The 24,530-nt window shown below is 42.2% G+C and overlaps 1 long non-coding RNA gene and 1 pseudogene across 1 annotated transcript; one reads left to right on the plus strand and one right to left on the minus strand.

The window, feature by feature from the left end:
* Positions 1-1,103: 1,103 nt before the first annotated feature.
* Positions 1,104-2,446, minus strand: LOC104656411 (annotated as a pseudogene).
* A 1,507-nt stretch (positions 2,447-3,953) lies between these two features.
* LOC115893602 lies at positions 3,954-15,679 on the plus strand. The gene is made up of 3 exons (XR_004053661.1): positions 3,954-4,146; positions 10,694-10,739; positions 15,516-15,679. It is a non-coding gene; the product is annotated as an uncharacterized LOC115893602 (long non-coding RNA).
* Positions 15,680-24,530: the final 8,851 nt, after the last annotated feature.

Consider the following 24,530-nt stretch of genomic DNA (forward strand, 5'->3'; position numbering starts at 1 on the left):
GTTAGAGAGTGGTTCAGTATTCAGAAAGGCCATAAGAGTTTTAAATAGGTGCCTCAGGAGCTACCGGGGAAAAGAAGGGGGTAAGAAAAGGGCTGGTAGTCCACACAGCTATCTCCTGTTGTCTTCAATGAGAACACCTCTCCTTTGATCGATATTATTTATTGGGCTTAGTTTAAAATTCCTCTTGAGGAGAAGTTTCTGGTAGTAGACATTTGAAAACTTTTGAAATAAAAAAATTACCTGTTTTTAAGTGACAAAAATTATTCATTTATAGGTTACTTAGGAATGTTCTCAGGTGCAAGTAACAGATGACCCAACCACAGCAGATTGAATCAGCGAGGGTACAATTTTCTCATGTAACAGAAATGTAGCAGCTGCATTCATTCGGTGGCTCAGTGGCCTTTTAGGCTTTTCCTTTATGGGTGCAAGATGGCACCACTCCAATTCGAGCATCATGTTTGTATTCAAGACGAAGGAAAGGGAGACAGTTTGTATCAGTCACTCTGGCCCTTTTATCAGAATTGCAAAAGTGCTCCTAGAAGCAGTCTGCTTCTCCCTAAGATCTTTGCTCATATGTTATTGGGCAGAGCTTTTTTTGTGTGTAGCATCTAATGGTCACAAGGGAGGTTGAGAAAAGTGATTCATTTTTTCTGGCTTTTATAGTAAGGAAGCAGGCAAAAGATATGTTGGGTGTAGTTGTTGGTTTAGCTGGTCATGATGCTCTGCCCCCAAGTGCTCAGAATACTGAAGACTAAAGATGCAATAACAAACAAGATTGTCCTTATTCTTTTTGCTTGTTTTTTTGCTTTTAGATACAGCTATAACTTTATTACAAAATCATTCTTTTGGCATTAGTTGGTTACAGTGATAGCAAGATAATGTGATTGTGCAGATCAACTCTGATGGAACCACTGTATGGCCTGCTTACTGAACCAAACTTCAGCTACCTCATATCCATTACATACAAGTGACCCGCAGTTATTACCGCTACAAATCTTGACGTGTGTACCACTGAGGGAGGAGTTGATGCTAAGGGAATAGATTACATGTTGATAAGACTACAAAAGTTCCTTTATGGGACTTTTTCTTCCTCTTCCCATCCAGTGACTTTGCTTTAGAATAATCACATTACTTAGAGCTAGTCTGAGTAGCAGCAGCACCCAAGGAGCATCAGTTCTTGTTAAAAAGCAATGCCTGTGTGATGCACTTTTACACCACAGGCAAAGGGAAAGATCCCTCTCATTTTAAACTCCTGCAGAGTCCCTTAATAAAAAATAAAAGCATTCCGTCAAGTTCTTCTGGGTGGTGTTATTGCTGTACATTTGTTGGTGAATCATTTTCTGTGCTGTGTTTGCTTTGAAAGGATCTTCCAATATATCTCCAATATGCCTTTCTTATCATGTCCTTTTCTTTAGCTAGGATTTCATATAACCCTAATGCTTTATTAAGAATATCTTCCTTATTGTCACACTGGTTTTCTAGCATGTCTTCATAGATATCCACAAGAAAGGCAATTAGGTAGGGGGAACTATGACTTGGTTGTAAATCAAGTAATTGATTTAACACATTAGGATATTTGGAAAGACCATGATCCTGTAAAATCCCTTTCAAATAGTTCCATGCACTTTCATTATGTGGCACTAGTTGAATCATTTCCAGAGTGTATTGGACTTCTCTCTCCAATACAGCACGATCATTGTAGCCAGTGGTGTTAGAAATAACGAAGTATCTTTGGTTCCAGACAGAGCTATTTCTCACATCCTCTTTGAGAAGTTGGTCCACATACTGCAGCTCATTATCCCAAAGTTTAAATTCCTGAATAACCCATTGTCAATGCTGCCAGGCATGATAATTCTTTGCATCCTGATTAAGAATATTAGCAAAAATTCAGGCTCCTGAGATGGATCTCTTAGCCGTTCCACTAATACTCGCCTATGATGCCAAACTTGATAGTTTTGGGGCTGCCCCTCAATTATGGCAGTGATGTAGTTCATTTCCTCATGTAGATCCTTCTGAAGTGACTTTAAGAGGACTCTCCGGAAATGCCACACTGTATAATTGGCTGCATTTAACTCAGTAGCATCCCAGGTTAGCTTAAAAGTTCGTTTGCTTCTTTCATCATGCTGCAGGATAGCTCAGAAGTAATCATAAACATCTCTAAATTTGTCACTATAAATGATCTGGACCATGGGATTGGGGCCATCATTCTGCAGCACTGGATCTATATCAGCCCATTCTTCTCTGACCCTGCACAGGAGGCAGGAGGGCAAGTCTAGGCTCAGAAACCTGTCGTCCACGGGGGAAGCCACGGCTTCCCCAGCCTCGGCTGCCATCTCTTCCTCGTGCTGCTGCTGGGGCAGGGGTGGATGCTGCTAGGGCGGGGGCTACTCCAGCTGCCCAGGCTCGCCGCCTTGCGCAGCCTCCCGACCCCCTCGGTGGCCACCATCTGAAGATAGTCCTTATTCTGAAGGTGTTAACAAACAGAAGTGCAAACAAACCAGTTTGCACCAATATGCAATAAAAACATTATATGTCCCAATGCAAAATATGTAGAGGAGATATTAGAGGCCCAAAGAAGAATGGTTAATTCTATCTCAAGTGGGGAGGGATGGTAGGAGATCAAATAAGACTGTATCCAAAAAGTGACGTTTAAACAGTCTTGGAAAATGAGTAGATACTCAGTGAGTGAAATGTATTCTAGGTAAAGGAATGGAGGTTCTGAGGCACAAATCCATGCAGTGCATTCCAGGAGCTGCAGGCAGTTCATCATGACTGAGGAGGAGGTTTGGAGCTAGATGATGATCCGGGAGACCTAGGGAGAGATGAAGCTGGAAATTGATGCTGGGACCAAGTCACGCAGAGGGCTTACTGTGTTTCACAACAAGGACTCAGGAAACCCTTGTGACCTGGACTGTATCATTGAGATTGTGTCACCTAAGCTGTCCAGTGCAACCATAAAGTGGAAAGCATGTGAAAAAAAAGTCCGAAGTACCTAAAACCTTTGTTGGATTTCCCTTTCACCTGGGTGCAGCTACACTTCAACACCCGAGTAGCCTGCACACCTGATAGCCCTATTGGGTAAATACTATTGAGTCCTTAATCAACTCTTGAGTTGTATTTGCCACCGACTCCTAGGGAAAGTTACTGCACTTCTCTGGGCCTCAATTTCATCATCTATAAAATAAAAATTAAACTTTGTAGTATTGAATTTTACTTCCCCCACCCTCAAAATGTTTTCAGATGCATGATTCAGGAACATCAACCTGGTATAATTAAAGGGAAAACAACATCAAGAAAGGTTTTTGAGTCAGAAAGACCTGGGTGTGAATCCTGGCTCTCCATGTGTTAACAGAGTTACCATGTGGCAACTCCTTGACCTGTGGTTTTCTCATATACAAAACAGGGATAAGGCACCTATCAGTGCCTGAAGCATAGCTATTACCCAATAAGTAGCACTGTTTTTATATTGTTTTTAAAATTTACATCTACCCTATAAGGTAGGTGAAATAGGTCTAAAGTTATCCTAAAGTTGAAGATCCAGAGGCATACAGATATTAGTAATTTGCCAAAAGAGCAGCCAGCTAGATAAGTGGTAGAACACGGCACAAATCCAAGTTCTTATTCTTCTCATAAATGGTGCAGCAGCTTCTTTCCTCCAAGTGGTACGATGGGATTCAGATCTCTGTGATGCCTGTCAAGCGAATGATTTTATAAACAAATTAGATAGCCCCACACCTTCCTTAAATCTGAGCTCACGGAACAGGCAGGCTTGGGTTATCTCATGCTTTATAATCATTTATGGATGTGTGACTGGGATACTCTAGCCCTGTGTCTAGCTTTAGCATGACTATAACCTGCCAGGAGAGGGAGCTCATACTGACTCCATGCTAAGGTTACAGATACCCTGGAGACTTCAAGGGCTGCAGCACGGCGAGGAAAGGAAGGGTGGGGTTTTCCGTGTTACGGGTAATGACTACGCAGCTTTCTGGGAATGCGTATTTTGGGAAAAACACTGACACTATTAAAAAAAAAAAAAAGGTGAGATTATGACACAGAAAGAAATGACCTTTACCAGGAGGAAGTAGAAAGAAAAAAAGAGGAAGTGACTAGAGCAAAGGAAGACAAAAGGAAATTTGGCACAACAGGGTAAGTTTTGTTAGTGCTGCACTTTTATTTAAATAGAAGGTAGACAAATGAAAAATTTTTAGACTTGTACTGCAGGAACATAAGAATGGAATGAATGTTTTAAAAAAATATTCTGAGAACAGAATTAGCATGTGTCCTCCTAAGAGTTCTTTCTCTATTTTGCTCCAATAAATATTAACTTGCCATATGTCCAAACCCTGTGCTAGGCACTAAAGATATGGAAATGAACAATTGAGCTCTTGATCTCAAAGAATGATCAGTACAGCAGAACAGATTTACACATGAGCAGTAAATTACCAGAAAGCCTGCCACCTTCTATGCAGTTGTTGCTAGTAGAGGACAGAGGGGAAGGCTCTTATATCACCATGGGGGAAGGTCAAATAATATTTATGATAATTATAGATAATTTTTTTGTGGGCACTCACCACCTGGCAGGCAGTCTGCCAAGTGCTTTATGTGGATTATGTCATTTGAGCCTCATAATAATGCAGGTGTTATTCTGCGATTTTCATTCTTTAGATGTGAAAATAGAGAAGTAACTTTTCCAAAATCATAAGTGGTGGAGATAAGTTTTTCCAAGGAGAAAACCTGGGCTAAGTACTAAAAACAACAACAACAAAATCAGACAGAAATGAAAGAGAAGAAGGATGGTGAAAAGGGGAAATGGGAGAGAATATTCTGTGCAGAAATAACAATATGAAAGAGGCTGGTCAGCAAGTGACAGCAGATTGCAGTGGAAAAGTCACAAGTTGTTCAATGTTACTGGAGTTTTCAAGGCATGTTGAGGGGTAGAAAGAATTGAAATTAGAATGATGGACATGGGTCAGATCACAATGGGCTAGCCATGTCCTCAGAAAGAGTTTGAACTTTATTCCGAAACCACTGAAGCATGAAATAAGGAAAACAAAATAATAAGAATAAGAATGTTGTTATTGTGTGGGCTGAATAATGGTCCCCCAAAGACGGTTTCACATCCTGATATGGTTTGGGCGTTTGGTGCCTCGCAAAAACAGAGCCCCACACTTAGTTTAATGCCCTGCTGTTGCTCTCTTGAAATTTTTAATAATTACTTTACAACGGGCCATTCTGCATTTTCATTTTGCACTGGGCCTCACAAATTATGTAGCCAGTATTGCCTAATTCTAACATTAATCCTGAAAAACAAAAAATTATACTCACTTTATAAACCAAGACACTGAAAATCTCAGAGACGGAGTATAATCCAGTAATAAATGCCTTTAGTCAGGTAAATTCTGCTACTTGCCAGTCAGGGCCCCTAGGACAAGCTTACTAATTCCTTCCAAGCCTCACTTTCTTCTTTTGCATAGTAATTACAGTATCTGCCTGGCAGAGTGGTCATGAGCAGTAGAAATAACATATGTAAAGTACTGACACAGTGCTGGCAGATCAGAGGAACTCAAATGGTAGTTGCTATTGCTCAAAGTCCCAGATTTAGTAAGAGTTGAAGAAGGAGTTCATGCCTATAGTTTCTTTTTTTTCTCTCAGACTTGTATTTTGGAAGATCATTCTGGCACAATGTGGGCTGGTGAAATGTAAGACCAGAGGCAAGAAGACCAGCTCAGAAACTGTGGCAATGTCATAGACAATTTCTGGAAAGACTGTCCATCTCATGCCATCTCTTTTTTCTTTGATATTTGCCTCTAATATGTAGAAGTCATCCTCCAGAGCTGTGTCCTCATCACATGACTCAACCTTCCTAACCTTCTCAATCTTTGCTGGTGCCCAGATTTCCCCAGAAATTTGGAATTTTGATCCAAGAGATGCAGAGGCTGAGCATTGTTGGAACCAAGTCATATTCATAGCAGACTCTCCAGAGAAGGCCCAGAACAACCTGCTTGCTGCTGAGGTCCCCAGAGCCACTCTAAAGCCTGCCTCTCCGCAATGATTTCTCAGTTTCTCCTTTCATTCCACACATGTATACATTCAATAAATTTTTTTCCATTCCCTTCTGAAATGACAAGGTGCAACTAATAGAACCATGTAACAATGCTAGAGTTATTGGGAGATATAGTTGAAACATTAATCAAATTTGTGTAATAGGTTTAGGGAGAAGAAAGTGCACATTTAGGAATATGTAGGTGCAGAAGAAAGAGTTTGGAGTGACTTCCGCATTTCTGGCTTCAGTGACTGTGTTGCTGTTGCTACAATCATAAAGGTAGGGCATATGGGGAAAAAAAGGAGTGATCGGAGAGGGAGATACTGGACTTGAGGTGCCTAGAGGACATTCAAATGGAGATATACAGTTGGAAATTAGATATGTGCTTCTGGAATTCAAGAGAGTAGTCTAGGCTGGCAATACATTTTTGGGAATTTTCAGCATTTAAATTGTCATTACCGCCATGGGGGTGAATGAGATTGCCCAGAGTATTAAGTTAAAAAAGAAGGATCCAAGAATGAAATCTTATATTTTTTAATATCAATGTATAAGAATCAGGTAGAAGAAAAGAAACTCTGAAAGGAGGCTTAGAAGGAATGGCCAGGGAGGGAGAAGCAGAACCAGGAGAAGTGCCAAATGAAAGGAGAATGTGGAAAAGGATATGACGTCTAAATCAGTCCAGCATCATTACCAGTGTCCTCTTCATCTACAGCTGAGGCTGCAGTCACCCTATCAAACATACCTCCTGAGCCTGCTCCCAGACCCAGGGAATATTTTTTCTTTTCTTTTTTTCTTTTTAAGATGGAGTCTCACTCTGTCACCCAGGCTGGAGTGTAGTGGCGCGATCTTAGCTCACTGCAGCATTCGCCTCCTGGGTTCAAGCGATTCGTGTGCCTTAGCTGGGATTATAGGTGACTGCCACCACGCCCATGCTAATTTTTGTATTTTTAGTAGAGATGAGGTTTCATCATGTTGGGCTGGTCTCGAACTCCTGACCTCGGGTGATCTGCCCTTCTTGGCTTCCCAAAGTATTGGGACTACAGGCGTGAGTCACTGCGCCCTACCCAAACCCAGGGAATTTCTTTAAGCCCCATCTTCTGCCCTTTGCTATGGCCCTAGATTCTCCCGCACTGCTTGGCTTTTTTGGATGGATGGCTTAGAGTAACAGCTGATGGATGTTAAAATATCATGAGTTCACCAACAATGAAAGAAATGCAAATTGAACAGCCTAAGATTGTTAAGATTCAGGCCAGGTGTGGTGGCTCATGCCTGTAATCCCAGCACTTTGGGAGGCCGCAGAATGCAGATCACCTGAGGCCAGGAGTTTGCGACCAACCTGGCCAACATGCTGAAACCTCATTTCTACTAAAAAATACAAAAATTAGCTGGATGTGGTTGTGCATGCCTGTAATTCCCAGCTACTGGGGAGGTTGAGGCAGAAAAATCACTTGAACCCGGGAGGGAGAGGTTGCAGTAAGCCAAGATTGGGCCACTGCACTTCAGCCTGGGTGACAGAGTTCTGTCTCAAAATAAAAATAAAAATAAAAAATAAGGTTCTATCATGTACCTGTACCTGATATGGTTTGACTCTGTCCCCACCCAAATCTCACCTTGAATTGTAATAGTCCCCATGTGTCAAGGGCCAGGCCAGATGGAGATAATTGAATCATGGGACGGTTTCCCCCATACTGTTCTCATAGGAGTGAATAAATCTCATGAGATCTAATGGTTTTATAAAAGGGAGTTCCCTGCACAAGATCTCTTGCCTGCCACCATGTAAGACATGACTTTGCTTCTCCTTTGCATTCTGCCCTGATTGTGAGGCCTCCCCAGCCATGTGGAACTGTGAGTCAATTAAACCTCTTTTCTTTATAAATTATCCAGCCTCAAGTATGTCTTTATTAGCAGTGTGAGAACAGACTAATACAGTAACTATATCATTAATATATACAAATGAAGCAACAAAGCCTTATGTTGGCAGAGGCTGTGGAGAGGAAGGCAAGTGCAAACTTTGCTGATAGCATTTTAGGTACAGTCAATTTTTCTGCAGGGTAACCAGGGAAGCAGTACATGAGCTGTATGTGTCCTTTGTTCCACTTTGGAACATACCTCAAAGACATAAGCTAAAGGAAAAATGTAGTAAGCACTGAAGATTCTAGTCCCACTATTTATAATGTCCCCAAATGAAAACAATCCAAGTCCTCAGCTTTAAAGTAATTTTTAAATAATGTCCGACTGATTTGGAATGCTGTGTAACCATTGAAACTGATAACCATGTGAACATGGAAATATATCTATGAAATAATGTTAAGTGAAAAAAGCAAACCACAGTAAGTGTCAGTGAGGGCAGAGAAAAGTGGGAACCCTCAATATATTGTTGGTGGGAATATAAAATGGTACAGCCACTTTGGAAAACACAATCTGAAAGTTCCTCAAAAAGTTAAACATAGAGTTATCATTTGACAATGTCACTCCTAAGTATATACCCAAGAGAAATGAAAACATATGTCCACATAAAAACTTATACACAAATATTCATAACAGCACTACTCATAATAGTCAAAAGGTAGAAACAACTCAGATGTCCATTGGCTGATAAAATGATAAAGAAAAGGTGCTATATTCACACAATGGAGTATTATTTGGCCGTAAAAAGGATAAAGTAGGTACATGCTTCAGCATGGATGAATCTTGAAAACATTATGATAAGTGAAAGAAGGCAGTCACAAAAAACCGCATGTTATATGAAACCATTTCTATGAAATGTCCAGAATAGGCAAATATAGAGATAGAAAGTAGACTAGGGGTTGCTGAGGCTTGGGAAGGGTGGGGAGGATGGGAGGATTCAGATGTGACAGTAAAAGGTACAGGGTTTCTTTCTGAGATGCTAAAAATGTCCTCAAATTGATTGTGGTCATGGTTATACAACTCTGTGAATATACCCAAAACCACTGGATGTACACTATAAGTAGGTGGATTGTATGGTATGTGAATTATATCCCAATAAAGCTATTACAAATTTTTTTTAAAAAATCATTAAATAGTATGTTTACAGTGGGTAAACTTTATGAAGAAATATATAATATACATACAAAAACTTCAATAAAGTATTTTTTTTTCTTTTTTTTTGAGATGGAGTCTCGTCTTGTCGCCTGGGCTGGAGTGCGGTGCCACCATCTAGGCTCACTGCAAGCTCTGCCTCCTGAGTACACGCCATTCTCCTGCCTCAGCCTCCTGAGTAGCTGGGACTACAGGTGTCCGCCACCACACCCGGCTAATTTTTTGTATTTTTAGTAGAGACGAAGTTTCACTGGGTTAGCCAGGATGGTTGCAATCTCCTGACCTTGTGATCCACTCGCCTTGGTCTCCCAAAGTGTTGGGATTACAGGTGTGAGCCACCGTGCCCGGCCAAGGCTTTTTTTTTTTAAAAAAAAAAAAAAAAAAAGAAAAAGAAAAACACACTTGGGCACGGTGGCTCACGCCTGTAATCCCAGCACTTTGGGAGGTCAAGGCGGGTGGAACACCTGAGGTCAGGAGTTAGAGACCAGCCTGACCAACATGGAGAAACCCCGTCTCTAATAAAAATACAAAAAAATTTAGCCAGGCATAGTGGTGCATGCCTGTAATCCCAGCTACTTGGGAGGCTGAGGCAGGAGTATTGCTTGAACCCGGGAGGCGAAGATTACAGTAAGCTGAGATCGTGCCATTGCACTCACTCCAGTGTGAGCAACAAGAGAGAGACTCCATCTCAAGAAAGAAAACAGAGAGAGAGAGAGAGAGAGAGAGAGAGAGAGAGAGAGAGAGAGAGAGAGAGAGAGAAAGAAAGAAAAAAGAAAGAAAGAAAGAACAGAACAAACTAGTCCCTGCCTTGTAAGCATCTATATTTTTATAAAGTAACAAAGACTGGAAGATACTGGGAGTCAGTGAAGGTATAACAGAAAGATACCAGATCTGCAATCTATAGGCCTGGTTCCATTCCTCCTTATCCTGTTATTTTCTAACTATGTGACCTTGTTTGAGGCTTAGTTCTTTCATTTATAAAGTAGAGGTATTAGTTCCTACCTCACATGGTTATTTTGAGGCATCAATGTTTAGTGGGTTCATTTTCTTGCCCTTCAGGATTGCTTAAGCAGGAAGTTAAAACAAGGTGGCAATAAAAGTACAATAACATATGTGAAAGGGATTTGAAAGTGAAACCTCCTATGAAAGAATAAGATAGTCTAGATCCTGATTACACTTCTGGCCCAGAAAATAGCATCAACATAGCCTCAGCTTCAAAAAGAAATGACCATCCTTTTGCCTGAGTGCTTTGAAAAATGCCTTTATAACTGGCCATGTGAAAATTAAGAAAAGCTTTCCAAATTCTGAAAATTTACACTTGTTTTAAAGGTAATTTGGGGGCGACACAAAGGAGCTAAGGTGTGTTAATGCCAAGTTACCATAGCAACATGCTTGGCTGCTCTATCCTTCCCAGTCCTGGGCCTACCCCCAGATGTGATGATGAGCCCAGTAAACACCAGAACTACGCCATTCTACATGAAATTATTTTCTCCATATGCAGACAGGGGAGACATTCATGCTTTCCCACAAATAATATTTGAAGGAAGAAGCCCTGAATGTTTACAAAACAATCTCCTCTCTTTTTTCCAGAATCAGAATCAAGATCCTATACACCCATTGCAATGCCTGGCATGTAGTAAGTATTCAACATATAGCTGTTTAATGAATGAATGGTCAGAATTTACCTAGAAGTCCAAGGTTGGAATAGAACACCATTGTTCATTAGCAGAAGAGACTATTAAATTATAGGCCAGGAATTTCAGAAAAGAGATTTAAATTCATACTCCACATAATTTGGTGTCTGTTCCAAGCCACACAGCATTTTCACATCTGTATCTGCCCTGTTTATTAAATTTCTTCAGCCCATAGCTAATTCCTCTCAAATATCATACTTGTTATTCGGAACGGACACAATGCGATTCTACCAGTGTTATTCAACCTGTTACAAGGCACACATTTTCAAAGGCTGTGTGGGAACAGTATGTGAAAATGGCTTCATGAATGTGCTGTCCTCCACCCTTCCGATTTCTTGGCTTGATCTTGCTAGAGAAGGGAGCCTAAGCAGGCCTGCATCTGGGTAAATTGTTTCCTCCTCGAAATGGGCAGAGGCAAACATCACTAGTGCCAAGAGGGCTGTTTTTGAAGTCATTCTTGTGGGATTGGAAAGCCTCTCTTGACTCAGGAGCCAGGCTCTCAGTCCCACCACCGAGTCAGGCTTTGAAAGTAGCTCGTATCTGCTTCCCCCATATAGTCTCACACTTTTGGCAGAACCTCTGGGTTCTTTCTCTCTTAGAAGACATTTCTTTCTTGTAATCTCCCTCTTTGTGTGAAACCCCTGAGGTCAAAGGGGAAGAACAGTAAAGTCTCCTCTTCATCACCAGATTTTCAGAGAACTGTTTCAAACCAAGAGCAATAACAGCACCTGCCAACTGCCGATCATTGGCACTTTGCAGACATTATCTCAGTTAATCTTCAAAAGTCCTTGGAATACTTGGAAGGCAAGTATTTTTTATTCCCATTTTATCTTTGAGGAAATCAAGGCTCAGAGAGATTTCAGTCAGTGCCTGAGCCATTACTTAAACTCAGGTTTAGCTGGCCATGGTGGCTCATGCCTGTAATTCCAACACTGGGAGGTCAAAACGGGAGGATCGCTTGAGCCTAGGAGTTTGAGACCAGCCTGAGAAGCAGAGCAAGACTATGTCTACAAAAAAATAAAAATAAAAAAAGTAGCAGGGCATGGTGGCATGTGCCTGTAGTCTTAGCTTCTCTGGAGGCTGAGGTGGGAGGATTGCTTGAGCCCAGGAGTTTAAGGTTACAGTGAGCTATGATTGCACCACTGTACTCCAGCCTGGGTGACAGAGTGAGACCACCATGTCTAAAAAACAAGCAAACAAACAAACTGAGGTCTGAGTATATGCTTTCATCTAAAATAGCTAAAAACAACAAAAGCAGCAATAATTTTTGCCAATATCCCTCTGCACTAGAGAGTCTGGGGAGAGCCAAGGAAGAAAATCCTGGCTTGAACAATACCCTCACATTGCTTAGACCTTAATCATACTAATTTTAGACTTTAATTGTAGTAGCATATGTGTTGTGGTTGGTGGCTGTAGAAAAGGACTGAGCAGGAAATACCGGACCCAGATTCCGGCTGGTTAGGAAGAGTAACAGATACCAGAAGTGGCTCTGCTTCTGATGCTTTTTCATTTCTCTCTTTCCGTCCTTCAAGATCCATCTGTGTGAAAAGTTTCCTGACCACCCACATAATCCCCAGCATTAATCCTTTATTTTGTGCTCCCACTGAATTTTGTTACATCTTACCACATTTTATTTTAATATACATTTCCTAACTGGCTAGAGCACCTTGAGGCCAGTACCTGTGTCTTAGTCCTCTTTGTACCTAGCACACTGAACAGTTCCTGGTTAATAAACTCTCAAGTCAATGTTACCACTTAATAAATAATGACCTTCTCTTTATCTTGGTTTTTTAATTTTCAACCAGTATCCTTACTTTCCCTACATTCTGACTTGGATGGAATTTACATTCTTCTTGGCTGCCCCGCGTCTGAGCCCCCTTCCTGGGTCTGGGGAAACTGCCATTGCATAAGACACGCTGGGCGGTAGAATGTGTCTTCCCCTGACGGAAGCTGGAAAAGAGGCCAGTTACCCTCCTGGGTCCCTGGCAGCTGGTGCACAAGCATATGACCTAATCTTGGCCCCCCTGATATTACTGCCTGAGACTTAAGTTTGAAGCAAATGACCCAAGAAACTGGGACAGTTTAGAATTTGTGCTGGTGGCAGCACTGGTGTCCACTGCTCAGTGAGAGAGGAAGCAGCATTTTAACCAGGATGTTTCTGGGGTGTGGTCTTCCCTGTGGTTCTCTTTCAGTTCCTGTCCATTTTCCAAGCTTGATTCTCTAGACTGCTTGTCAATCCTGTGATCTTCCTGCTATCTCTCTAATAAACTCTTTTTTTGACTAAGATAGTCAGAGTTAGCACCTGTTACAACCAAGAGCCCTGACTGATGGACTTGGTGGCCTCATAGTACATGGTCCTGGGTCCTGGAAAACCAAAGGCCAACTTCTACCTGATTCAAACTCAAGGCAGAGACACAGGATTACTCCTTAGTTTGCCATACTTTTAACCCTTCACATTCATTATTACATTTCATCCTCACATCAACTCTAACAGTAGGCAAGTAGGGTGGGTAATAAAATGAGGTTTTAAAATGAGAAAAGTGAAGCTCAATTAGTCTGGATGGCTTCCCTGAAGTCCCGAAACTGATGGCAGAACTCAAACTACAATCCAAATCTTCTGATTCCCAGCCAAAGGCTCTTTATAGTTAAATAACACTGAATTATTTATGTTTTGACTTTTTAAAACATTCATCCAAAAATATTCATTAAGTAACCATTATGTGTCAATCATTGATGAGGACAACAGACTCCCTCTATTCTAGGCTCAATACTATGGTTTCTGAAAGTACTGTAAGTATCAGTATAAATATGTTTATTAATAATACTCTACATTTGGGAAAGAGTATAACACTGTTGTTAAAACCTAAGCCAGCCTGCTTGGGACCAAACTCTTGCTCCCCTCCTTACTGTTTGTGCATAGCACATGCGGTCAGTGTTCTGCCCATAACCTCTCAGCCCTCCCCTGTGCAGCTTGAGGTCTGCTTACTGAGAACACTTATGACTCACTGCCTGAAGAGCACGCTGGGCTCCTGTGCGAGGTGAAGCTGGGAATTCCAGAGTTAACATCTGAGAAACAGTCCTCAAATAGTGACAGATGGAGATTTGGAGAGAAACACCTCGGCTTCCTTGCCTCTTGGTGGAAATACTTCGGAGGCATATTCCTCATGGTCTTCCCAAATTTCCCAGTGGGATTGAGCTCCAGGTACCCTCAGTGGTAACGTCTCCGATAGCACACACCTTATTGGCTCCTTCTCTTCTGTACCTCGCTTCCCTACTTTCTGACTGGGGTTCCCTAGGATCACCCCCCAAATAAACTACCTTTGTTTGAATCCTTTTCTCAGGGTCTACTCCTGAGAGAATCCAAACCAAGACACCATGTGACCTTGGGACTATGACTCAATAAAGCCCTGTAAAATGAAGATTATATTACTTGCCTCATAGAGACACATTCATGACACAAAGTAGCCTGGCTCCTGCTTTCACATAATCAACACTCCCTGTTCACCATTGTTGTGTCTGTAGCACCATCTGTTTTCAGAGCACTTGCCCACATGTCTTCCTTCTCAATCAGAGGAGCTTCATCTCTTGCCACCCCATCACACCTGCCTGGCTCCATGCCAGATGCTGTTCTTTACTTTGGCCCTGCCCTCCCATTTACATGTGTCTGAGATGAGCAACTTCCTTCACATGTTTGTGACTCAGCACATGGTGTTCTCCTTGCCTGGGTATACTTTCCCCTCCCCACATTTATCTCCTGCCTGTCTATCAAGCTCCCACCCCAGGTTGACCTCCTCTAGGAAGCTTTCCCCCATTCTCCTCCCTTCCTCTTCTGTTCTATCCACACCATGCACACGCACACCCATACACCCACACACTGGGGCATGCAAGGAGGGTACCTCACCCAGGCGTGCTCTCTCCATCACTGCATATCACCTAGAACTGTAGTTATTGGTTTTCTTACCTGCCTGCTTTGCTAGACTGTGAGCATCTGTCTACAGCAGGGATTGTATCTTTTTTTCTATATTTCTGGTGCATAGCCTAGTGCCTGTCTCAAAAAATGTAAAATTTTTCAGTTGAGGAAACAGTGGCTTAAAAGTTTGATGGATCCCATTCCAGTTCATACAATTAATATATGGCAGAACAAGAACTCAAAACTGATCATGTGGCTTCAAAGTTGAACATTTTTTCTACAATATCATAGCTGTGAGGATTTTTGTGCTAGAGATGCACAGCATATCCTTCCCAACATCACATCTCTTCTTAGAAAATAAACTCCATCCACAGCCTTGGAGGAAGGGCAGTTTTCCATTCAAAATGACCCAGTCTCCAGCTATAATTGACTGGCTAGGAGAGGACGTCTGACCAAAGAGAGAGCCAAGTCAGACTATCTCTCCTGGGAATCTAGAGAGATAGGATCAGTTGGCTACAGGCACTGGACCTATGTGGTGGCAGAGAATAAGGGCAACAGAGGGTGACGTTTTGGGACTTCTGTTTTGGGTCATGTCATCTGATGAGCTGTGAGAGTTGATCTACCATGAGACAGAATATGATGATGATGATATGATGATGATGATGATGATGATGAGAGACACAGAAACAGGGAGACCATCTTCTTCTATTTCCAGTCCTTCATGAGGTTGGGTTCTGTGAGATATATTTAATCCTTCATAAATACATTTCCTGTCTCTTAAGCTAACTCAGTTGTTTCTCTGTCTTAGAACCAGATACAAGATAGCCTGTTCTCTGCAGCTGAGACAAACCCTGAAGGAGCTGAAGGCTGTCTGCTGACCATATTTCCCCTGACTGAATATCAAGTCCTTCCTAGAAGGGGAATCTAGCCAATAGGTCTCCTTGTCTATGATACCAGGTGAGGAGTATGCCATGATTATGGTCAGAGCAAACCAGATAGTCACTAATGTGTTCACCTGAGGTCAGCAAATTCATGCTTTGCCACCTAATAGTCTGTTTTTGAAAATAAAAATTTTAATTTCATCTTTTAAAAATTAGTTTCACATTAACATTACAGATTAAAATATACCTAAAGAGCAAATGAAAGATTTAATTATAAGCACAGTGATTTTAGTATTTATGCAATTTGGTACCTACCTCTTATGATTATCTAGTGTACGTAATATAGTCTGGGTTCTTCTATACATCTCCCTTCAGCCATGAATGTAACACACAGTTATAACTATATGTGAGCCCGTTAAAGGGTAAGTCAGATCATGTCACATCTCTGACCATAAGGTGCCACATGATCTCGCCATCTGTTGTGTAACTTCTCTGATCTAATCTCTTATGACTCCCTCCCATGCGACACTGGCCTCCATCTTCCTTCAACATACCAGGCACATTCCCATTTCATGGCTGGATTAGTTTTCTAGGGCTGCCGTTGCAAAGTATCACAAACTAGGTGGCTCAAAACAACAGAAATTTATTGTCTCACAGTTCCGGAGGTGAGAAGTCCAAAATCAAGGTGTTAACCAGGGCCATGCTCCCACTAAAACCTGTAGGAGAGAACTCTTGCCTGCCTCTTCTGAGATTCTGGCTGTGGCTGTCAACTCTAGGCATTCCTTGGCTTGCAGTTGTATCACTTAAATCTCTCTTTTGTCATCCCACAGCACTTTCCCTGTGTCTCTCTGTCTCTGTGTCCTCTCATAAAACACCAGTCATATTGGATTAGGGCCCACCCTAGTGACCTCATCTTAACTTGATCTGTAAAGATCCTGTCTTCAAATAAGGTCACATTTCACATGTACCAGGGCTTAGGACTTCAACATATCTTTTGGCGATGGGAAATAATTCAACCCACAACAACGGCCTTTACAGTTATTCTTCTGCTTAGAATGCTTTTGCTCCGGATGTCTACACTGTTCACCTTCTCTTGTGCTTCTGGTCTTTACTCAAATGTTACTTCCTTGGCAAGGCCTTCCTTAGCCACCTTATCTGAAATCACAACATCTGTTCCCCAGTATTTGCTAGTCCGCTTCCCTGCTTTATTTTTCTCTTTACCACTTGTAATTAGCATATTGTATGTTGTATTTCACGTACTCTTATTGTCTATTGTCTGTCTCCCCTGGTGGCATGAAAACTCCAAGAAAGCAGGGATTTCTGTGACTTTTGTTCAAGGCTATGTTGCCAGCATGTAGAACAGAGCCTGGCACAAAGGATACTTGTTGAACATATGTAAGAATCTCCATGTCCAAAGCCCTATGTTCAGAGCTCTAAGACTTCTGCAGCTTCACCAAGAGTCAGGCCTTCTTCTACAGCCACAAGCTTTAACTTCCTAATAGGAAGCCAAATGTCTCAGTTCCCCACACAGAGGAGTTAGGAGGAAAAACTTACCCCAGCCCCAAAGGTCTGGTTGTTGGAACTCCAGTCCACCACGTATACCTGAAGGTAAAACAAGGCAGTGTCTCCCCTATCTGGTCTTTGGTTTAATTTGTAAAACAAAACAGAAGGCCCTGGTGCGGTGGCTCACGCCTATAATCCCAGCATTTTGAGAGGTCAAGGCAGGCAGATCACCTGAGGCCAGGAGTTTGAGACCAGCCTGCTCAACATGGTGAAACCATGTCTCTACTAAAAATACAAAAATTAGCCAGGCATCGTGGCGGGCACCTATAATCCCAGCAACTCGAGAGGCTGAGGCATGAGAATCCCTTGAACCCGGGAGGTGGAGGTTGCAGTGAGCTGAGATCATGCCATTGCACTCCAGCCTAGGCAACAGAGGGAGACTCTGTCTTAAAAAACAAAACAAAATAAAAACAAAGAAACAAAATAGAAGTAAAGAGATTAGGGCTAGGGAATCTCTGTTTGCAAAATATTCTTTTCCAGTCATAACCTTTCTGTCTACCTGATGATTTTTCCATCTTTGCCAGGTTTCCTTCTCTCTCCTCTGATGTAGATCCATGGTTTTGCGAGGTCCAATATTATGAAGACCTTTATGTGCAGTGACTCCCCCAGTAACTGGCACTCATCCATAATCTAATAGGACTCTTGGGTTGTAAAACTTTCAGCTTATGGTCTTGTGATGGTTAACTTTGTGTCAACCTGGCTGAGCTGCAATGCCCAAATACTGGTCAAACATTATTCTGGATGTTTCTGTGAAGGTGTTTTAGATGAAATTAATATTTAATTTAGTGGACTTTGAGGAAACCAGATTGCCCTTCATAATGTGGGTGTGCCTTATCCAACCAGTTGAAGGCCTAACTAGAACAAAAGACTGACCTCCCCTGAGCAAGAGGAAATTCTTTCAGCAGATGGCCTTCAGCCTTGAACTGCAACATTGACTCTTTCTATATTCTCCAGCCTGCTTGTCTGCCCTGCAGATTTTGGACTTGCCATCTGCTATGGTTTGGATATGGTTGTTTGTCTGCACCAAAGCTCATATTGAAATTTGATCCTCAGTGTGCTGGTGTTGGGAGGTGGGGACTAGTGGAAGGTATTTGGGTTATAGGGACAGGCCTCATGAATGGCTTCGTGGTATTCTCAAGTTAGTCCATTCTCGCTCTCAAGAAACTGAACTGGTTCTCATAGGAATGATTAGTTCCTGCGAAAGTGGGTTGTTATAAAGCCAGGATGCTCCCCTGGCTTCCCCTCTTTGCATGTGTCTGCTTCCAGCTTGACCTTCTCCACCATGTTGTGATGCTGCATGAAAGCCCTCGCCAGAAGCCAGGGCCATGCTTTTGAATTTCTCATCCTGAAGAAGTGTGAGCCAAATAAAGCTCTTTTCTTTATAAATTACCCAGTCTCAGGTTTTCTTTTTTTTTTCTTCTTCTTCTTTTTTTTTAAAGTACAGAATATACACTGGATCAAATATTCTTTTGAAACAACAGAAAACAGACTAAAACATCCTTTATAATTGCATGAGTCAATTCTTTAACATCTCTTTAGCGCTCTTTTTACACACACATACACACACACACAACTTACACACATGCATCCTGTTGGTTCCATTTTTCTGGAGAACCCTAATACAAATTTTGTCAGCATTTCTTACAGAAATATTTATTTTAAACAACAGTGAAACAGAAGTTCATGATGTTTTCTGACAGAAGTTGATATAATCTGCTTTCACTGAAAAAGCAAAACCCAGGCAGCATGTTTCCCCTGGTTCTGGGGCTCTAGTCATAAAACTGAGAGCCAGTTAGAGAGTGGGGTTTACAAAGTATATAGAGGATAGAGTTCCAGAGAAACTCTTGTTTATTACTTACAGACCATGCTTAGTCCCAGAAAAGACAGCATAGAAAAGTGTTTACTTTCTCCATTAATCAAGAAACCAAGATTTACTGAGTTGGGACAGAAGGGAAGGAAGAGAATGACTTCCTTGGCCTCCTGAATAACTTCAGATCAGGATTTTTTTTTTTTTTTTTTTTTTTTTTTTTTTTTTGAGACAGAGTTTCACTCTTATTGCCCAGGCTGGAGTGCAATGGTGCAATCTTGGCTCGTGCGCCACCACACCTGGTTAATTTTTGTATTTTTAGTAGAGATGGGGTTTCTCCATGTTGGTCAGGCTGGCCTCGAAATCCTGACCTCAGGTGATCCACCACCCTTGGCCTCCCAAAGTGCTGGGATTATAGGCATGAGCCATCATGCCCAACCAGATCAGGATCTTAATTGAAAAGTAGAACTATTTTCTTTATCTGATTTTGCCATGGACTGGTTGTGTGATCTAGTAAGACACTTCCTTTCTCTGGGCCTTCATTTTCTCACTGCTAAAATGAAGCATTTGAATTAAACAGTGTCTTCAGTCTCTTAGTCTATTTCAACCACACCAGCCTATGTTGCCCCAATCTTTTTCTTTTTTCCTTTTTTTTTTTTTTTTTTGAGATGGAGTCTTGCTCTGTCACCCAGGCTGGAGTGAAGTGGCACAATCTCGGCTCACTGCAACCTCTGCCTCCCAGGTTCAAGTGATTCTCCTGCCTCAGCCTCCCGAGTAGCTGGGACTATAGGCACGCACCACCATGCCCAGTTAATTTTTGTATTTTTAGTAGAGATGGGATTTCATCATATTAGCCAGGCTGGTCTCGAACTCCTGACCTCAGGTGATCTGCCTGTCTTGGCCTCCTAAAGTGCTGAGATTACAGGTGTGAGCCACTGCGCTGCCCTAACCTTTAATCTCCATGAAAGTATGAGGAATCTCCTAGCACCTAGCATAGCCTACCACATAGTATCACCCAGCACATATTGGGAACTCAAAAATATTAGCATTGAATAAATGAATGAGGATTTTTTTTAAAAAAACTATCTGGTTAACTTTTGAGGGAGAGGGATGAGAAATCAAGGAATCTCATCATGTGAAAATGTATAAAAGATTTTTTTATTAGAGCATGTCTCTTTATTGGGTCATATACCACTGGTTTACATATGCACCTGCAAAAGGCAAATGTAAGAGTACTTTCTTAAAGATTCATCATAAGCTGTTTTCTTTCAGTGAATAGAAGAGTTTGACAGAGAAACACTTTTGTAACAAATCGAGAGTATGTTATTAGGGCATGATCACTGGGCCCTATGAGGTCAAGAGTAGAAATCCAGCAGTAAAAGACAAATGTAAGCATGTTTTCTTTAAGATGCATCAAAATCTATCTTTTTTGTGAATGGAAGAGTTTGACAGAGAAACAAAAAGAAGTTTTTAACAAACTTGAAATCTTAATTGTAATCAAAAGCCATTTCCTGAGACTTGTGTTTTTATAACCATAGCGCTATATAGTGGGGTAGAAAGTTATTTAAACCAACTCTGTGCCCCTGAGGGTTTGACTATTTTGTCAGGGAGACAGGAAATGTTGTATTCTGTTTAAATGCAACAGAAAGAATCCTCTGTAGAGCCTGGTCAGTGGTACTTACAGTCTAAGTCTCACAGGTTCCAAAGTTTGTGGGTAGATCTGAGAAGCAGAGGGCCAGCCAAGAGACCTCTTGTCTTCCCAACTCTTTCACTCCATCACCCTGAGACTTTCTCTCTCTGTGTCTAGAGTTGACCAAAAAGTGCGGCATCATCTTTGGTTGTCCTGTGTACCCCTAGAGCCACAGGCAGGTAAAAAATAAACTGCTCTCTGCTCTTCTTTCCTGCCCCAGATTCTCTAGTCAAGTCAGACTTCTCCCAGTTCAAGTGGAGAATTACTCTGTATCAGCTGATTCCCTGAAAGTCAGCTGACTAAATGGTGCTCTATCCTCATTTTAAAGCAGCCTAGAAAAACTTGAGTTTACGGAGAATCCCTCTGAGTCATTGCTTAGAAAAACCTCTACATGTCAGTCTATTTGATTTTGTTGTTGTTGTTGTTGTTGTTTGTTTGTTTTTTTGAGATGGAGTCACCCAGGCTGGAGTGCAGAGGTATGATCTTGGCTCACTGCAACCTCTGCTTCCCGTGTTCAAGCGATTCTCCTGCCTCAGGCTTCTAAGTAGCTGGGATCACAGGTGCCTGCCACCATGCCTGGCTAATTTTTGTATTTTTAGTAGAGATGGGGTTTCACCATGTTGGCCATGGTTGGCCAGGCTGGTCTTGAACTCCTGACCTCAGGTGATCCACCTGCCTTGGCCTCCCAAAGTGCTGGGATTACAGGCATGAGCTACTGTGCCGAGCCATTCTATTTGATTTCATGAAGGCTTTCAGCTTTTAGATCAGAGGAGCTGCCTCTCCATTCTGAAAAAAAAGGTGAATGTGGCTTTGGACCAGGAGACAGGCTGACTTGTCTCTGGTTCCAGTTGCATCACTTAGGGAAGTTGGATGTTTGGCATGTAATTTCTGCTCTCTGAGCTTTGGTCATCTCCTCCGTAAAGAGAGGACTGTAACAACAGCGCAACACTTCCTACCCGCCCTCCACACACCCCACCCTCCACTTCAGGGTTGTTCTGAGAATTAAATGAGATCATCTATGTGACAATATTCTACACTACGCAAATGTAAGTTCCCTTTATCAGATTTCAGCTTTGATGAGTCATTTCAGACATTAGTTCTTGACATATGTCCTTCACTTAACCCCAGTACTAATTTTTTTTTCTTTTCTTATTTCCTGTAGAAATTATGAAATTGGTCCTCTGCATACCTCTTGATGAAGTCTACCCCTATACCTTATCTAACATCTTTCTGGCTCCATTCCCCATTTCCACTTAGACCTGCCGGGTCTTACTCCCTCATTGTGTCAGTAATTATTCAGAAAGTCTTCTTCCAGCCCACACTATCACCATGCACAGCTGCATATCTGACAGTGACATACTTAATGTTCAATCTAGTTGTAGTCATGTATAGAAACCCAAATAATGATGGAATAAGAGTTAAGTCATGTGTTCCAGAATTAGCATTATCATTGATTATCCAGTGGGCTTCAGGCCATTCGGTTAAACAAACATCTATTCAGGTCAGGAGGTGGAGCGGATGTTCCCCGCTGTGCAGAAACTCAAAATTTGTAAGTCACACAGATTTGTAAACCTCCAATTATGAATAATGGAATGGCACGCACACACACACAAATAATATTGGCACATTAGGGAAGGAACAATTTGATATGCCTTTGAAGGCTGTAGAAAGCACCACTTCAGAGAGGAGGTGACATCTGAGCTTGGTCTTGAAGGATGAATAACTAAGATTTTTAAAGTCCAAGAAGGAGACCAGGTTGAAGAAGGAACATTAACAGATGAACAGAATAGCTAGATGAAGGAATGGCAAGAGTTCGGTATGACCAGAGCATAGAAAGCACAGTGGGGAGAATAGGAGATGAGGCTGGAAGAAACACTGGGCTGAAGTCATGTAGATCTAATGTGCCAGACTCGTATATCTGGGCTTTGTACTATCCAGCTCTTCTCAACCAGGATTCCACCAGAAAAATTAAGCCCAGATGACTTAAGACATCTATTGTACAAATAAATTTCTGTCCCCTGTACACCTAGAATGGTATTAACTATGTACCATCCTGGAAAGACCTGAAATAGTCACTCAAATAATTTTCTGGAGGGCTTGGTTCTCACATGGAAGCCCAGGAGAGAAAGGCTGCTAGGCATTGGCAAGCCATCCAACATTTATAGAAAGCAACTGACATCTTCACACGTCATAGAAACATCACTTGGGTGCCAATGAGAAGAGCGCATTAGAAATAGTACAGGCAGAGGATAAGTGGTTAACTAAACTGCTGTTGCAATAATTCAGGTGGGTGACAACCAGGGCTCAGGGTGGTGACAGTAGAAACGGAGGTAAAGGACACCTTAGAGACATTTGGGAGGCAGAATGGATGGTGTTCTTTAGAGCTGTCTTCCCCAGCTCTCTGGCTATTATATGGAGTCACCAGCTCAGAACCTTCCTAAAGAGGGCAATAAGTGGATGGGCACAGTGATACATGCCTGTAATCCCAGCACTTTGGGAGACCAAGCCAGGCATATCACTTGAAGTCAAGAGTTCGAGACCAGCCTGGCCAACATGGTGAAATCCTGTCTGTACCAAAAATACAAAAATTGGCTGGGTGGGGTGGCATACATCTACAGTCCTAACTACTTGGGAGGCTGAGGCAGGAGAATCACTTGAACCCAGGAGGTGGAGGTTGCGGTGAGACAAGATCATGCCACTACACTCCAGTCTGGGCGACAGAGCTAGACTCCATCTCCAAAAAAAAAAAAAAAAAAAAAAAGATGAGGGCAAGAAGTGCACCAGCCACAACTCAGCATGGGGGTGGAGTGTGCTGCTACTACTCTGGACTTTATCACATCTGGGGTGAACTCTGCACACCCTGATAGCCTCAAGTTGTGACTTTCCTTCACACCAACCTCACCCTCCTCGGCATGTTGGTCCAGTCTTCACAACTGACCTTCAGCCTCATTCTCCTCCCCAGCCATATATTTCAAAAGTGCTACCCTGAACTCTACACTGCTTGGCTGGGTTCCTGAAGCTTTGCTTCCCTAACCCAACTCATTCTTCCAAGGGGCTGGATCCACTCCTTGTGCTCCACCCCAGCCCTAGGAGTCCTGCAGCTGAGGCAGCATTGCCAGCTCCAGTCCTGCTCATTCCCAGCTTCCTCCCTATGGGCCATGTGGCCGAGGTCTCATCATGCCGTATATCTAAACTCACCCGAATTTAGGCACGTCATCACCAAGCCTCATCTGGGGCCTGTTTTCTCATTTGTAAAGTGAGGGGATTGCACTAGGTGACTTCTAAAGGATCTCCCTTCCAACACTAACATCCTGTGTTTCTAAGTAGGCCAACTATAAAAGAAGTCTACATTGGCACAGAACAGTTGAGGCTGGGAGCAAGTGAGTCAGACTCAGCAGAAATATCAAGCTCACTGTGGAGCCAGGAGACCAGAGTGCAGCATGCCACTGGGCAGACAGGAGCCAGGGCCTCGAGCCAGAGATTAGCCTACCCAGACAGCTGTGCAGACAAGATGACGGATGCCACGCCTGGCTTATTAGTCACACTGGTGTTCAAGGAATTAACCACTTCATTTTGTATCTTCCAAAGGACAACATTCGTTTATGACCTAAAGCTATTTAACATGGAGTTTGTAATTCTACCCTTCTCACAGTTACTGCTGGTGATGTAGGACTCAGTATTACCCCATTATTATTTTGTCCATTTGCTTGAAATTACCATCCAATGGGCATTCCCTGAGCATCTAGTTTTACTCTCAAGACTTCCTAAGTCCCTCTCAGATACTTCTCAGGGTGTGTGAAAGAAAAGAGCACAGGCCTTTGGAGACCTACATTTGAATCCCACAGCTACTTACTAGTCATATGGTTCTGGAAAAGTTAATCT

Source organism: Rhinopithecus roxellana, chromosome 15 (genome assembly GCF_007565055.1).
Source record: "Rhinopithecus roxellana isolate Shanxi Qingling chromosome 15, ASM756505v1, whole genome shotgun sequence".
Taxonomy (NCBI): domain Eukaryota; kingdom Metazoa; phylum Chordata; class Mammalia; order Primates; family Cercopithecidae; genus Rhinopithecus; species Rhinopithecus roxellana.